Below are 14,638 nucleotides of genomic sequence, written 5' to 3' on the forward strand. Positions count from 1 at the left end.
TCTAAATGACCCTTTCCCTGCACCTCAGATGATCCTGGTCCCCAGAGATTATACAGATTTGAAAAAGTAACTGCCAAGGAACACGCTCACGTTTATGCAAGAGGATCTTACGAAGGGAATCTCTAGAGAATTAGGGTCAGGAGTGCATAGCAGTGAGATAAATGGGATGTTCCCTGAATCGTAAGAATCCTCTGTGGCAGAATTTACAGGAAGCATCTCCAGTCTCCATATTTGGCAGGCGTCCAGCCAGAGTTGTCAAGTATTAGATTAATTTTAATTCAATGCAAAAAACCACATTAGTGTAGTGTTGCAATTGAGAGTTGAAACATACAAAAGCCAAGAGTCCTTGAAGTGAATCATTCCAAAGCCTGAGCATCATTTCAAGCGTCCATCAAAAAAAGCACATTCTTCAGAGCATTCCCCAGCTATCTGCCACCTTCAAATCGTACTACTTAGCCAGGTAAATGGGCCACTTGGCAGTGACCTGAGGATGGAGCTGGTGATAAGTGTTACTCCGCAGGTCCTGGTCACAGGAGTTAAAGTTCAAACTCCTTGACGCAGCATTCAAGACCTTCCGCGAGCTAGTTTCAAATGCCCTCCATAACCTCATCTTTCAGTACAACCTTCCATGGTTTGCAGGCTGCAGCCACGCCGGCCCTTTGATGACCACTGGTAATCTTCCTGCCACATTTCTCCTGCTCTGTTCACTCAGTCTGCTCCACTCAGAGCCCTGGGAGAGAGAAGCCCCACGCACCATCCACCGCAAGGTGGGGCTTACCTCCCAGCCTCTGCTTATTGTCGAGGAGGAAGGGAGCTCCTGACACAGAGGAGACAGGCCACTAGCTAACCATCAGCAAATCAGATTTCTCTTGAAAATTTGAACTAAGAGACACAAGTGACAGTTAGTAGGCAGACAGTCTTTTTTTTTTTTTTAATTTTTTTTTCAACGTTTTTTTTTTTTTATTTATTTTTGGGACAGAGAGAGACAGAGCATGAACGGGGGAGGGGCAGAGAGAGAGGGAGACACAGAATCGGAAACAGGCTCCAGGCTCCGAGCCATCAGCCCAGTGCCCGATGCGGGGCTCGAACTCACGGACCGCGAGATCGTGACCTGGCTGAAGTCGGACGCTTAACCGACTGCGCCACCCAGGCGCCCCAAAGTAGGCAGACAGTCTTGAGCCCGCAAACGGAGAAGACACTTTGAGGCAAGGTACAGTGATGAGCCAGCGAAGAGTCACCTCACAGAGAGAGCGACACAAGAACCACAGGACGGAGATGGAGAAAGGATGGGTCTGGCTTCCTGCCTCTCTTTCAAGACCCCTCCCCAGGCCTGCTGCTGTTGGGGCCTGTGAGGTGTCCCATCTCCTGATGATTATTTCTCTCACAAACCATCCTGAGTGAGTGGCTTTCGTGGGGTCCATGGATTCTCACTGCGAACACAAAAGAGCAGACCCCTCGATGTAGGTAATGCCAGTCATCCAACTGGTCACCCAGTGGATGCTTATATGGATGGCCCATATACCGCCTGCAAACCTACATCCAGCAGTACCCCTCCAGCCTTTTCTGCTGAGATGGCCTCACCCCTGGCAGGAAGCCCTGTGGACGGTATATTAATCAGAGTTCTCTGGAGAAACACAAAGTCAACCATTACAGGTGGTATCTATTTTTAAATGTCCCTGCTACGTGCGACATAGGCTCCTGGTCACACCCCTCTGGCCTGTGGAAGCTCAGTGTGGTCACAGCCACTCCTACCAGCCTTGCAGCTGTAAATTATGTTTCAGCTCATGCTGATCACCACTGCACTGTGTCTCAAACTCCAGGGGCAATGTAAGGTCTTCTTTTTAGACTTAGGCTTAGGATAATCCCCCCCACACACACACACATATATACACACACCCTACTCTATGGATGGGGTCACTGGGGGGAAATGCCATAGCACTCGAAAAACGTTTTCAGGAGAACGATTTCTTGATTGTCTTAGGGCATATGCCAAAACGGGGTACCATCTTGGCACCCTCTTATACTAGCTCTGGTGGTTGCCGTGTATTATGAGACCTCCACCAGTGGCCATGCCTCTGGGCCTTTGCTTATGCCCACCTTCAACCAAGAATGTCCTCTTTTCTCTTCTCTTTTCTCAACCCCCATGAAACCAGGTACCATGTGAAAGCAAAGCAAAAAAAGAGAAACCTGAGCTTGCATTCCTCGCTCCCAAAGTCAAAGCCCTGCAGTTACCCAGGCCAGCCCCCTTGGATGACAATTTGGAGACCATCTGTTCTATCAGCATGCCACCTGTGGTCTCAGCCCCACCAACAAGCAGCTTACCAAAGTATTCCTAAGTTGTCCTCTTCCCAAGAGGATTTCAAGAAGATGCGATTTTTCTCCATCACTTTCCAGTTCCAGTGATGCCCCTTATACAGCTGCCATCTGCCCTGCTGCCCCCCCCCCATAATCCAGTTCTGAGTGCCTGCGTGGGGAGGGCTGGCCTGACCCAGCTGGACCTTATGGTGCCCAGGGGAGCTCGGGGAAGCCTCACTCGAGACTCTGGAACACCGGAAGTAGGGATGAATTCAACAGAAGCCATGAGGAAAGCTGAGGTCCAGAGCCAGGCAAGCTATGACTTCAAGAGAGGCTGGGGGAGGGTGGGCTGAGCCCAGGGGCCTGTCTGTTTCCTCTGTGCAGAAACAAGAGGGATGTCAAAGGTCACCAAATCCAAGCTTTGGGACTCTCTAAAGCCTCACTTGACTCCTCCAGTGACCAGAAAAGGAAGAAGGCACTCACATCTACTGAGACGCACAATATGCCACGGACAGGACTAGGTGCCTTATACACGGTGCCCAAGCACGGGTCCCCACAGCCCTGTGGTGTTCATTCCATTGTCACTGTTAACCTCACAGGACAGAGTTCAAACTGTGGCCCGGAGGGATTAAATGAATTGCCCATGAACACTCAGCTGAAGCCAGGATTGGACTCCAAAGCCCATGCTCTTCTCCACTGCACCCTAAGATTTTTTTTTAATTAAATACTTATTAAGCAACCACTGTGTGTTAAGCTTTGCGTTGGACATCTCCACTTGTAGTCATCACGTGCAATCTTCTTGGCCACCTGCAAGATTAGCATCATCAGTCTCATTTTACAGACGAGGAACCAAGGCCCGGAAAAACCAAGTGCTTTGTCTAGGTAGTAACCCACACCCGTTAACCAAGTCCAGCACTCCCTGCATGGTTCCCGAGCTGCTGGGAAGCAGTTCACTACCTCACAGTAGACCAGCCTCAACTGGAGAAGCTCTGACAGAAAACCACAGAAGTCTTGGGACAGAGATTATATGGCCCTCAGCCCACGCAGGTGGGTGTTAGATTCCAAGACTTAGAAGAATCTGATGGCACAGAGATATGCCCATTCTTATTTTTCTTAATGTTTATTTATTTTTGAGAGAGAGAGAGAGAGAGAGAGAGAGCAATCAGGAGAGGGCAGATAGAGAGGAAGACAGATTCCAAGGCAGTCTTCGGGCTCTGGGCTGTCAGCACAGAGCCCAATCAATGCAGGGCTCAAACTTCTGAACTGTGAGATCACAACTTGAGCTGAAGTCGGACACTTAACCAACTGAGCCACCCAGGCACCCTGAGATATGCCCATTCTTAAACCAGCATGCCAGACAGGAAGGAGTATGTGGTCACCACAAGTGATATGCAGCTGTTATGGGACAGGCGAAGGCCTGAGCAAGTCAGTTTCCTTACTTGGGTCCCATTTCTCTCATCTGTGTAAGAGTGCAGCCATCACAGGACGGCAAGTAGCCAACAAACATGCCCCATTCTTTCTTTCCACATCCAAGCCAGACATTGCTAATTGAGTACCACATCATCGCTCCGACACAGCCGTCCAATCTTCCTCAACACAGTGTTCCCAGCAATTGTTACAGACTATTTATTTGACTATGAAACTATTTGCCAGCCCTAGATACACTCTATATTTCCAAATGTAAATAGAAGCATACAACATACCCACCTTTCCGCCAGTGATGGCCGACCACATCCCTCTCACATGGAAGCGCTCTGACTCTGACCCTTCTGCCTCCCACATTCACTTAAAAGGATGACTGTAATTACATTGAGCCCACTCAAACAATCCACAATAATCCCCCCATCTCAGGATCCTTAATTTATTTATGTTTTATTTTTTAATGTTTATTTTTTTTTGAGAGACAGACAGAGTGTGAGCAAGGGAGGAGCAGAGAGAGAGAGAGAGACAGAGAGAGAGACAGAATCTGAAGAGGCTCTAGGCTCCGAGCTGTCAGCACAGAGCCCAACGTGGGGCTCAATCTCATGAACCGTGAGATCATGACTTGAGCTGAAGCTGGACCACCCAGCGCCACCCAGGCGCCCCAGGATCCTTAATTTAATCGCATCTGTAATGTCCCTCCTGCCACATAAGACAATATTTTCACAGGTCCTGGGGGTTAAAACGTAGACATCTTTGGGGGCCACTAATTTGCCCATTACAGGTATCTCATGGGATCGTGTCTAAGGATTAGATAAAATCATTCATGTAAGCAGTTTAAGCCCAATGGCCAGCACTTGGTAAACCCTCAATAGATACTAACTACCGTTACTGCTATACTCCCAACCTCCAGCCTATACCTACTGCAAATAAGTGTTCATGAGATCGTATTGCTGATACTGTCATTGGACCTCCTGGCGCTGTACCTTACCATCCTCCCACCATGGCATTTGTCATGCTATATTGTACTTAGCTGGATACATGCCTCTTCCCCCATCTCTTCAAGGAGAGCAACGCCAAGGAGGCAGCACTGGCCTCCCACAGGGCCTGCCATAAAGTGAGTTCCCAGAACACGTGCCAGGAAAGGCTGAGTAAGGGCTAGACCCCCTGGTGCTCAGGGGGTGGGCATAGCGTTGGGGGGTGGAAACTGGGGCTCTGATTCTCAAGACAAAGGTGGGGGCCACCATCCAACCTTCACCGGCAGCCTGGGATTAGCCACCGTCAGTCCTCTGAGCTTGGCTGGGGAGGCTGAGTGGCATGACCCCTCCCTTTTCTGCTCCCCGCTAAGATATCAGCCTTCCGGAGGAAATGTTCAACACAAACAATTAACCTGCATGCGCAGGAGCCGTGCTTGGAGCAGAGCAGGAGCTTGGTCTGCGTTTGTTTCTTTGTCCAAATGCACGACTGGGTTGTCAGCCACTGGCCTGGAAAATTTCTGTTTAGCAACATCATTCTCTTCTGTTGAGAGAAACAGCCTGGGGCAGAGACCTGACATACCTTTGCTCTCTGAGCTCCACTTGATGGGTCTTCATGCAACCCAAGAGCAAGGGTTGAAATTAGGAACCAGGAATATTTTAACTCTTTCCTTTTGCAATGATAGGGGTGTGGGGCAAACTGATGTATTGAGTGGTTACGTTGTGGGTATTGTTGGGCTCCACCTAATCGTGCCATGAAGGTGGTCAGGTCCTTCAGTGCCCCCTTTCCTCGGGGAGCTTTGTTTGACCACAAGAAGTCCAAAAAGGGGGCAGAAATTTACCTGCAAAACAATCCCCTTCCTGGCTTTTGTTACTTGAACCCTAAATTCTGTTTGGGGCAGAGGGATGGAGGTTGTAGCGCATTTTTTTGTTTTTTTGTTTTTTGTTTTTTTAGAGAGAAAACGCAAGCTGGGGAGGGGGCAGAGGCAGAAAGGGAGTGAATCTTAAGCAGGCTCAACACTCACTGCAGAGCTCAATCCCATGACCCTGGGATCATGACCTGAGCTCAAATCAAGAGTCAGACACTCAACCAACTGAGCCACCCAGGTGCCCCTAAATCCTGAATTCTTTGAGGAAAAGAGACTATAACTATCTCCCTGTCCACATTATCCAGCTTCCTCTCTTTCCAGTCCCCCTACCCAAGGTACATGTGCACGCACAGGCACACACACAGATATGCACGTACATGTGTGCATACGTGTGTGCACAGCCACACGTGCATGCACATAGGTGTGCACACACACTAGTCCACGTGTGTGCATATGCATATGTGTGCATCTGCACGTTCGAGTGGGTGTGCCTCTATGAACACATAACCCGGCGTGACATACCCACACATACACACGTGCACGTGCCCACTACACTCTAGTCATATTGAGTTCCTGAACTCATCATGCTTCCTTCTCTCACACCTCACACTGCCCAAACCACTGGGCCTTTGTACCTGTTGCGTCCTCTTTATGGAGCATACTTTACCCTTCACCCCTTGGTCCCTAGCTCGCTCTCTCTCTCTCTCTCTCTCTCCACCCCCCCCACCCCCCGTCTCCTGCCAGATCTACACATGACATCTCAGTACTCAGTGCTATAAAGGCCTGTTTACTCATTTACTCATTCTGCCTGAGCAACAAAATACACAAGTCCATTTTGCTCACCTGTGTGTTCCTAGTACCTAGCATGGGCCTGTTGTGACCGTCTGTGAAATGAAAGGGTGAGTGGATGTATGGATGGATGGATGGATGGATGGATGGATGAATACGAACAAAAGCAAATCACTAGTGGGGCGCCTGGGTGGCTCAGTCGGTTAAGCGTCCGACCTCAGCTCAGGTCACGATCTCGCGGTCCGTGAGTTCGAGCCCCGCGTTGGGCTCTGGGCTGATGGCTCAGAGCCTGGAGCCTGCTTCCGATTCTGTGTCTCCCTCTCTCTCTGCCCCTCCCCCGTTCATGCTCTGTCTCTCTCTGTCTCAAAAATAAGTAAATGTTAAAAAAAAATTAAAAAGAAAAAAAGAAAAGAAAAAAAGCAAATCACTAGCTCATACCCAGGGTTACCCCAGGGAAATTGTTTGAACCACAGTCCCCTCTAAAACCCCCAAGATTTTTGTCTATGCCCCCCAAATGGCTATGATTTTTCCCTATGCACTGCCTTGGGGCTCTTGGGGCAGATTCAGGATAAGGAATTAGGGGTTACCTCATAGTTTAACTATGATCTAGAAATGCCTTCAAGATCTCCAAATAATTAACATGCCATCAGGCTGGCCTGGCCCTCTCATGGACATTTCGAAGCACAGTGACTCGAAGTGAAAGCCCATTGCTGATAGCATATCAGGGAAATCTCCATGAGATACAGTGCCTTGTCCCAGTCCAAACTGATGGTCATGCCAAGCTGAGAGATAACAGGATGAGGGCTCCCAGGAGGAGCTGGTGGCTGAGGACGGGGATGAAAAATAGCTGCTTCCAGCTGGTTTTGGTGTTGGTTTGTTCTGAGATAGAACAAATGAGGTTTCCGCCCTTGGAAAAGCACCGTTCAGAGTGTTCTCTGAAGAGAGACCGGGAAGGGCAGGCATAACCTGAATCACTTGTAAAACTTACACCACTGTCCACCTCCCACCCCCCACCCCCGACAATGCCATCTCCCTGCCTTCCCTGCACCAACCCCACCCTGTGCATCCGACACCTGAGCAAACTCAGAACACCAGCCTCCTTAAGGCTTCATTTTCTTCTCCACCCTTCCATCCCCAAACGTGCTCCTCTTCCTGGGTCCCCGCTGGTGAATGACGCCACCACCCACCCCTCACAGGTCACAGACCTCAGCCTGCCCCAGTCTCTCCCCCTCCCCCACCCCACCACTCCCCCACCCCAAAAGCAACAAGTCCTGTCTGTCCTTCCCGTGATAATTCCCTGCGTGCTCCTTCCTCACTCTCCACCCTGTGCCCACCCTGGGGCAGCCTCATCGTTCCCATCTGAACTATTGGGAAAGCATCTCGTAGGTGTCTCCATTTTTGTTTTTATTTATTTATTTTTATTGTTTAATATATGAAATTTATTGTCAAATTGGTTTCCATACAACACCCAGTGCTCATCCCAAAAGATGCGCTCTTCAATACCCATCGCCCACCCTTTCCTCCCTCCCACCCCCCATCAACCCTCAGTTTGTTCTCAGTTGGTGCTTCCATTTTTAGCCTCTTCCCAACTCAATTCACCTCCCGCGAAGTCAGCTTTCCCATACACACTCACTCCCTCGGGCAAAGCACCTCTCGAGCACCTACTATGCACTGCACACCTTGTTCGGTGACGAGAATATCAAAGCAAACAAGACACAGAGCTGCGTCTACTGCTCTCCTGGTGATGGCTCTCCACCGCCTCACTGTGGCCCACGCTCCTCGGAACCCAGGCCAGAACTCCCATGATGAGACCACAGGGTGACCTCTTTGGCCACAGCTCCCTCCAAGAACCCAAAGGCTCAGCCATCACAAGACAACTCACTGGCCCCCACGCCAAGCACTGTCCTGCCCCCCCCCCGCGCCTTTCTTCCTCCCATTTCTGTCTTGCTTTTCCCCTTCTGAAAATCCTTCCCGTTCTCCAATGAGAAATGGCTCAAATGACATTTCTTCCGTGGAGTTGCCATAATTCCCCAGGTTGGAACTAATCACCCAATTCTCTTCGCTTCCAAAGCAGAGCTCTAATACCAGCATTGTAACATTTATTTCGTCCAGGTTTATGGTTTAGGTAATGAGGTGGGGAAATTATTATCTAGCGGCTGACGCCAGAATTTCTCTTAGGGAGGAAAATGTTGTCCTTTGGGAAAATACCTTGAACTCTAGCCCCCCCAGGTCCCTCCCTTGGGGTTCACAGATTCAGGAGGGAGGGGTGAAGAGTTCTTACCTGTGTTCCGGGGGGCGGGCAGGGGAGGGAGGGTCCTCCTGTTCACTGCTTCCCCCCCGGGGGTCCTCTCTGAGGAGGGGGCACAGAGCAGAGACATGAATGGAATGAAAGAATTCTGGGGGAAGGGCACCGCAGGTGGATGGAACATGGAGTAAGGTGCTGGGTGAAGCAGGATGATGCGTGCCGGGAACAAGAACCTGTCACCAGCATGTCATTGTCTTGGGGGCATGAGAACCTGCTTAGGGCCACCTGTAGATCCTGTCTCCAGGAGATACACATGAGCACAGGTGTGCGCGGCAAATATTGCTCTGAATCCCAGGAGGTTCACAGACCTTCTGAAGCTAGTCATAAAAATCGAGCGGGGAGGAAGCGAGTGAGTACATGGACCCCAGGTTAAGAACGGCTGTGCCGAATCACAAAGGCGAGGCAGGAGATGAAGCTGGAACCACAGGCCAGAAACTAGTGGACGCCGAATGTCACATCAGGGGGCTGGGGCTCGGCTGTGAGTAGGAGGGGCTGCTGTCAACATGGGTCATGAAAGCCATCACAGGATGTCTGCTGTGAGACTAAGGGACAGGTACGGATGAGACCGTGAGGGGAAGCAAGAATGGGGCAAAAGAGGACAAACTGAAGAGGCACCTAAAAGACGGATTGTATTCAATTCCTACAGCAGCTCTAATAACTGACCACACATTCTTGATGGCTTAACACAACACGAATTCATTCCCTCAGAGCTCTGGGGGCCAGAAGTCTGAAGTCAGTTCCACGAGGCTAAGGGCAAGATGTCAGTAGGGCTGGTTCCTTCTGGAGGCTCTATGGAAGAATCCATTTCCTTGCCTTTTCTAGAAGCTTCCCTGAGGAAAGTTGAGGCATAGGGGCCTTCACTGGTCTCCCTGAAGATCCCTCTTTGGCCTCACTGGACAGTCATATTCTCACCCACTTCCCGGATCCCATGGTGTTTCTGTATCAACCACCTGCCCAACCTGCCAGGTCCCCCAGGGCTCCAATCACACTGACAAGGCCCCTCCCACTGTGGGCAGCCACCAACAGACAGTCCTTCCAGGTCCAGGACCAACTAGGTCTACTCTGACCCCAGCCTCCAGTCTCAGCCCCAGCCCCACCTCTGCCCGGCTGAGGCAGCAAATATCTGTCCTGCCTGACCTGGCTCCCTCCAGAATTCTAAGACAGAAAGGAAAAATGGGGAGGAGGAAAAAGACACAATCTCTTTTTACCCTTCGTTCTTCTCAATTGTTTGGAAGTTAGACTTTTATCATAAATCTCTGTAACTACTGAGAGGGTAGTGGTTAAGAACCCAGGTGCTGATGTAAGACATCTGGGTTCAGATCTGACTCTACTCACAAGCCAAGTGACTCTGGGTGAACTGTTTTACCTCTCTGTAGCTCAGTTTTCTTATCTCTATAAATAGGAGAATACCAACAAAAATATACCAAGTGCTTCTCACAGTGCCTGTTACACCAGTGCAATAGTTAAAAGATGTAGTCAATCTGGTTTCAATCCCAACTCCATTACCTATTAGCTATGCAGTTTTAGGCAAATCGCTTAACATCTCTGTGCCTCAATTTTCTCACCTAGCAGTGGGGCTGATGTTCACCATTGTATCTACATCATAGAGTTATGAGGAGGGGTGCCTGGGTGGCTCAGTCAATTAAGTGTCCAACGCTTAATCTCGGCTCAGGTCATGATCTCACTGTTGGTAAGTTCAAGCCCTGCATCAGGCTCTCTTGCTTGGGATTCTCTCTTTCCCTCTTTTTCTGGTTCTCTCTCTCTCTCTCCCTCTCTCTCTCAAAAAAAAAAAAAAAAAAAAGAAAGAAAAAACCTTTAAAAAAAAGAGTTATTATGAGGAATAGATGAGTTAGTGTAAGTAAATCACTTAGACCAGTGCCTGGAACAGAGTAAGCGCTGTGTAAATATTACCAGTTATTATTACTTAATAAGTGAATATTAGCTATTAATATAAATATACATTGTGTGGTTATTTAACATAAATAAGATCATACTGTCAATACATTCTGCAACCCATGTTTTTGGTTTGTTTATTTTTAGAGAGAGGGAGTGCAAACAGGACAAGAGGCAGAGGGAGAGAGAAAAAAATCTTAAGCAGGCTCCAGGTTAAGCACAGAGCCTGACACAGAGCTCGATCCTACAACCCTGAGATGTTGACCTGAGCCGAAATGAAGAGTTAGACACTCAACTGACTGAGCCACCCAGGCACCCTTGCAACCTGTGTGTTTTACTTAACAATGTGTCTTGCATTTCTTGGATGCATTTTCACATCAATATTTAAAGATGTATCTTACTCTTTTTTAAACCACTGTAGCACTGGCTACTAACCATAAGAGGGAAGTACGCAGCTTGCTTAACTATACCTCTGTTTGGTGAGTACTTAGGTTGTTCCAAAGTTTTTGCTTTTATAAACCATGTTGCAGTGACCATCTTTGCTCTCTGATTATTCCCTAAGTATTGCTCTGGGAAAGATAACTACAGGTGGCATGGGCAAGTTGCAGGGTGTGCATTTTTATTTTATTTTATTTCTTCTTTGCATTTCCACCTTTTTCATTGAGGTATATGTAATTGGCATATAACATTAGTTTCAGGTGTACGACATAATGAATGAATATTTGGATACGCTGTGAAATGGTAACCACACTAGGTCTACTTTCCTCCTGACATCATATAAAGTTACATAATATGCAATCCAATATTGTTAACTAAAGTCACCAGGCGGTACAGCACCTCCCCATGCCTTATTTCTTTTATAACTGGAAATTTGTACCTCTTGGTCCCCTTCTCCTATTTTGCTTACACTCTCCCATCCCCCTACCCCACCCCCAGCAATCACCAATCTATTCTCTGCATCTATGAGTTTGGTTTGGCTTTTTTTGTTTGTTCATTGGTTTTGTTTTTTAGATTCCACATAAAGTGAAATAAAACAGTATTTGTCTTTCTCTGTCTGACTTATTTCACCTAGCATAATAATACCCTCAAGGTCCGTCCATGTTGTCACAAATGATAAGATTTCATTCTTTTATATGGCTAAGTAATTTTAAGTGTGTGTGTGTGTGTGTGTGTGTGTGTGTGTGTGTGTGTACATTCTAAAACTCTACATTTTTTAGGTGGCTCAGTCAGTTGAGTGTCTGACTCTTGATTTTGGCTCAGGTCATGATCTCACAGTTCATGAAATCCGAGCCCTGCATTGGGTTCTGCACTGACAGTGCAGAGCCTGCTTAGGATTCTCTCTCTCCCTCTCTCTCTCTGCCCCTCCCGTGCTTGCGTGCATGTGTCTGTGCACTCTCTCTCTCAAAACAGATAAACATTTAAATAATAATAATAATAAAATAAAACTCTACATTTTTATTCTCACTCTCCCACATTTGTTTTTGATGTCACATTTTACATCTTTTTATTCTGTGTATATACTTTAATTGCTGTAGTTATTTTTTAAAAAATTTTAATGTTTTTTTTTTAGAGAGGGAGAGACAGAGTGCGAGCCAGGGAAGGAGGAGAGAGAGAAGGAGACACAGAATTTGAAGCAAGATCCAGCCTCCAGGTTCTGAGTTGTCAGCACAGAGCTCGACACGGGGCTCAAACCCATGAACTGCAAGCTCATGACCTGAGCTGAAGCTGGACACTTAACTGACTGAGCCACCCAGGCACCCCTGTAGCTATAGTTATTTTTATTACTTTTGTATGCTAGCTTTATAAGTGATTAGTCCACTATCTTTACTATATACTTTACCTTTGCCAGTGAGATTTTTACTTTCATATATATATTTTTTGTTACTACTTACTGCCCTTTCTTTTCAGTTTAAATAAGTCCCTTTAACATTTCCTATAAGGCTGCTTTAGTGATGATATGCTCCTTGGGTCTTTATCTGGAAAACTTTTTTCTCTCCTTCAATTCTGAATGATAACCTTGCTGGGTAGAGTATTCTTGATTGTAAGTCTTGCTTTCAGCACTTTGAATACATCATGTCACTCCCTTCTGGCCTACAAAGTTTCTGCTAAAAAATCTGATTATTTTATTGGGTTCCCTTGTATGTTATAAGTTGTTTTTCTCTTTTTGCTTTTAAGATTCTTTAACTTTGACATTTTAATGATGTGTCTTAGTATGGTTCTCTTTGGGTTCATTTTATTTGGAACTCTGGGCTTCCTGGATCTGGACGTCTTGTTTTCTTCCCCAGGTTAAGAAAGTTTGCAGACATCATTTCTTCAAATAAGTGTCCTGTCTCTTTCTGTCTCTTCTCCTTCTGGGCCCCTATTATGCAAATGTGGTTTCATTTGATGTTGTTTATATGTCCCTTAAGCTATCTTCACTTTTCTTAATTCTTTTTTTCTTTTTATTGCTCCGTTTTGGGTGAGTTCCACTGCCCTGCCTTCCAGGTCACTGATCCCATATTCTGTTTCATCTAGTCTGCTGTTGCATCCCACCAATGTATTTTTCATTTCAGTTATTGTATTCCTCAGCTCTGAGATTTATGTTTCCTACTTTCTTCTATTTTCCGTCTCTTTGTTGAAGTTCTCTCTGTGTTCATTCTCCCAAGATCAATGAGCATCTCTATGACCATTACTCTGAACTCTTTACCATGTAAATTACTTATCTCCATTTCATTAAGGTTTTTTCTGGAGTTTTATCTTATTCTTTCATTTGGAACATCTTCCTGTTTCCTCATTTTGCTGTTTCTATGCATTAGGTGAAATGGCTGTCTCTCCCAGTCTTAAAGGAGTGATCACAGGAAGACTGGGAATATGTTTCAGTCTGCTGTCTGTTCAGTGCCCTGTGGTGCTCCCTTGCCCAAAAGTGTCTCTCCAGTTGCTTCAGTCCCATGGGGCCCAGAAATGCAAGCCCCCTTGGCCATCAGAGCCAAGCATTCAAGGGACATCCCCTGTGTGGACTGCATGCACTTGTCAGCAGTGGTGGGGCCACATCTGCCCACCAGGTTGGTGGAGCAGCCTCACACAGGGGTGTACTGGGTCAGGGTGAGCCAGCCCACCAACTTTGGAAGGGTGGGACCACAGGACAGAACTGGGCAAGGGGAAATGGCACTTGCAAGATAAAGGTAGAGTGCAAAAATGGTGTCCACTAGCAAAGTAGAAGAGAGAGTGCAAAAATGGAACCCACCAGAGCCTCCCTCCCCAGAGAGAGTTCCAACAGACCCCTGGCCCTCTGGCAGATACTTTAAGCTTAGCCAATGAATCTCCTTCACATATGGTCTAGGCATTTTCCAACCTGCTACTTTTGTACGGAGTCCCAGGACAAGTGGGTCTGTGTCTGAGTTCTTCAGGAGCAGAGTCTCAGTTTCCTACAACCTCTTGGGTCTCCTGGATATAAGTCTCACTGGTTTTCAAAGCCAGATGTTCAGCAAAGGGTTGGGGTGCCTAGTGTGGGGGTCAAATTCTCTTCTCAAGGATATGCACCATATTTGTGCATATGGGTGGGCACCCTTGTGCTTATGGGTCACTGCACTGGGAGTGGGGTCTTTAGCAAGACCATATCTCTGTCTTTTCTATCCATCTCAGTGTGGCCTTTTTATCCATTGCTGTGGAGGAGCTACGCAGCTAGCTTTCAGGTCTTTTTCAGAGACAACTGTTCTAGATGTAGCTATGGATTTGGTGTGTCCACGGCAGGAGGTGAGTTCAGGGTCTTCCCACATCTCCAACTTCAGGATGTGTTGATTTTCAGCGGACAGAGGTGGAGGAAGAACACTCAAACCAAACAAGTCTCCAAAGAAACTAGATCCGTCTTCAACTGGCTGGCTGTAAGGGAAGGAAGACCTCTGGATTAGATCCTTCTTATGCCTTTTGGGATATTTTGTCTCCTCCAGACGCTCCCTAGGGAGCCAGGAAGAGCTGCTCCCAGTTGCACCATGCTCACCATGCATTTCGATTTTTCATGGATGCTGCTAACTGGTTCTCCAAAGAGGCTCAACCCGCTCGTATTACCCCCACAGTACATGAGAGCACTCATTTCCTCAACCCTTCCCAACACTAGA

At 47.4% G+C, this 14,638-nt stretch overlaps 1 long non-coding RNA gene across 2 annotated transcripts in view; it reads right to left on the reverse strand.

The window, feature by feature from the left end:
* LOC109502247 overlaps positions 1 to 14,638 on the reverse strand; it is a 46,334-nt gene that overhangs the window by 3,767 nt on the left and 27,929 nt on the right. Inside the window, exon 3 of one of the 2 annotated variants that reach the window (XR_002160730.3) lies at positions 12,278 to 14,402. The exons of the other annotated variant lie outside the window; for it this stretch is intronic. This is a non-coding gene — a long non-coding RNA (uncharacterized LOC109502247). Of the gene's footprint in view, positions 1 to 12,277; positions 14,403 to 14,638 lie in introns of those variants that run through there. 2 annotated transcript variants of the gene reach the window in all.

Source organism: Felis catus, chromosome C1 (assembly GCF_018350175.1).
Source record: "Felis catus isolate Fca126 chromosome C1, F.catus_Fca126_mat1.0, whole genome shotgun sequence".
In the NCBI taxonomy this organism is placed as follows: Eukaryota; Metazoa; Chordata; class Mammalia; order Carnivora; family Felidae; genus Felis; species Felis catus.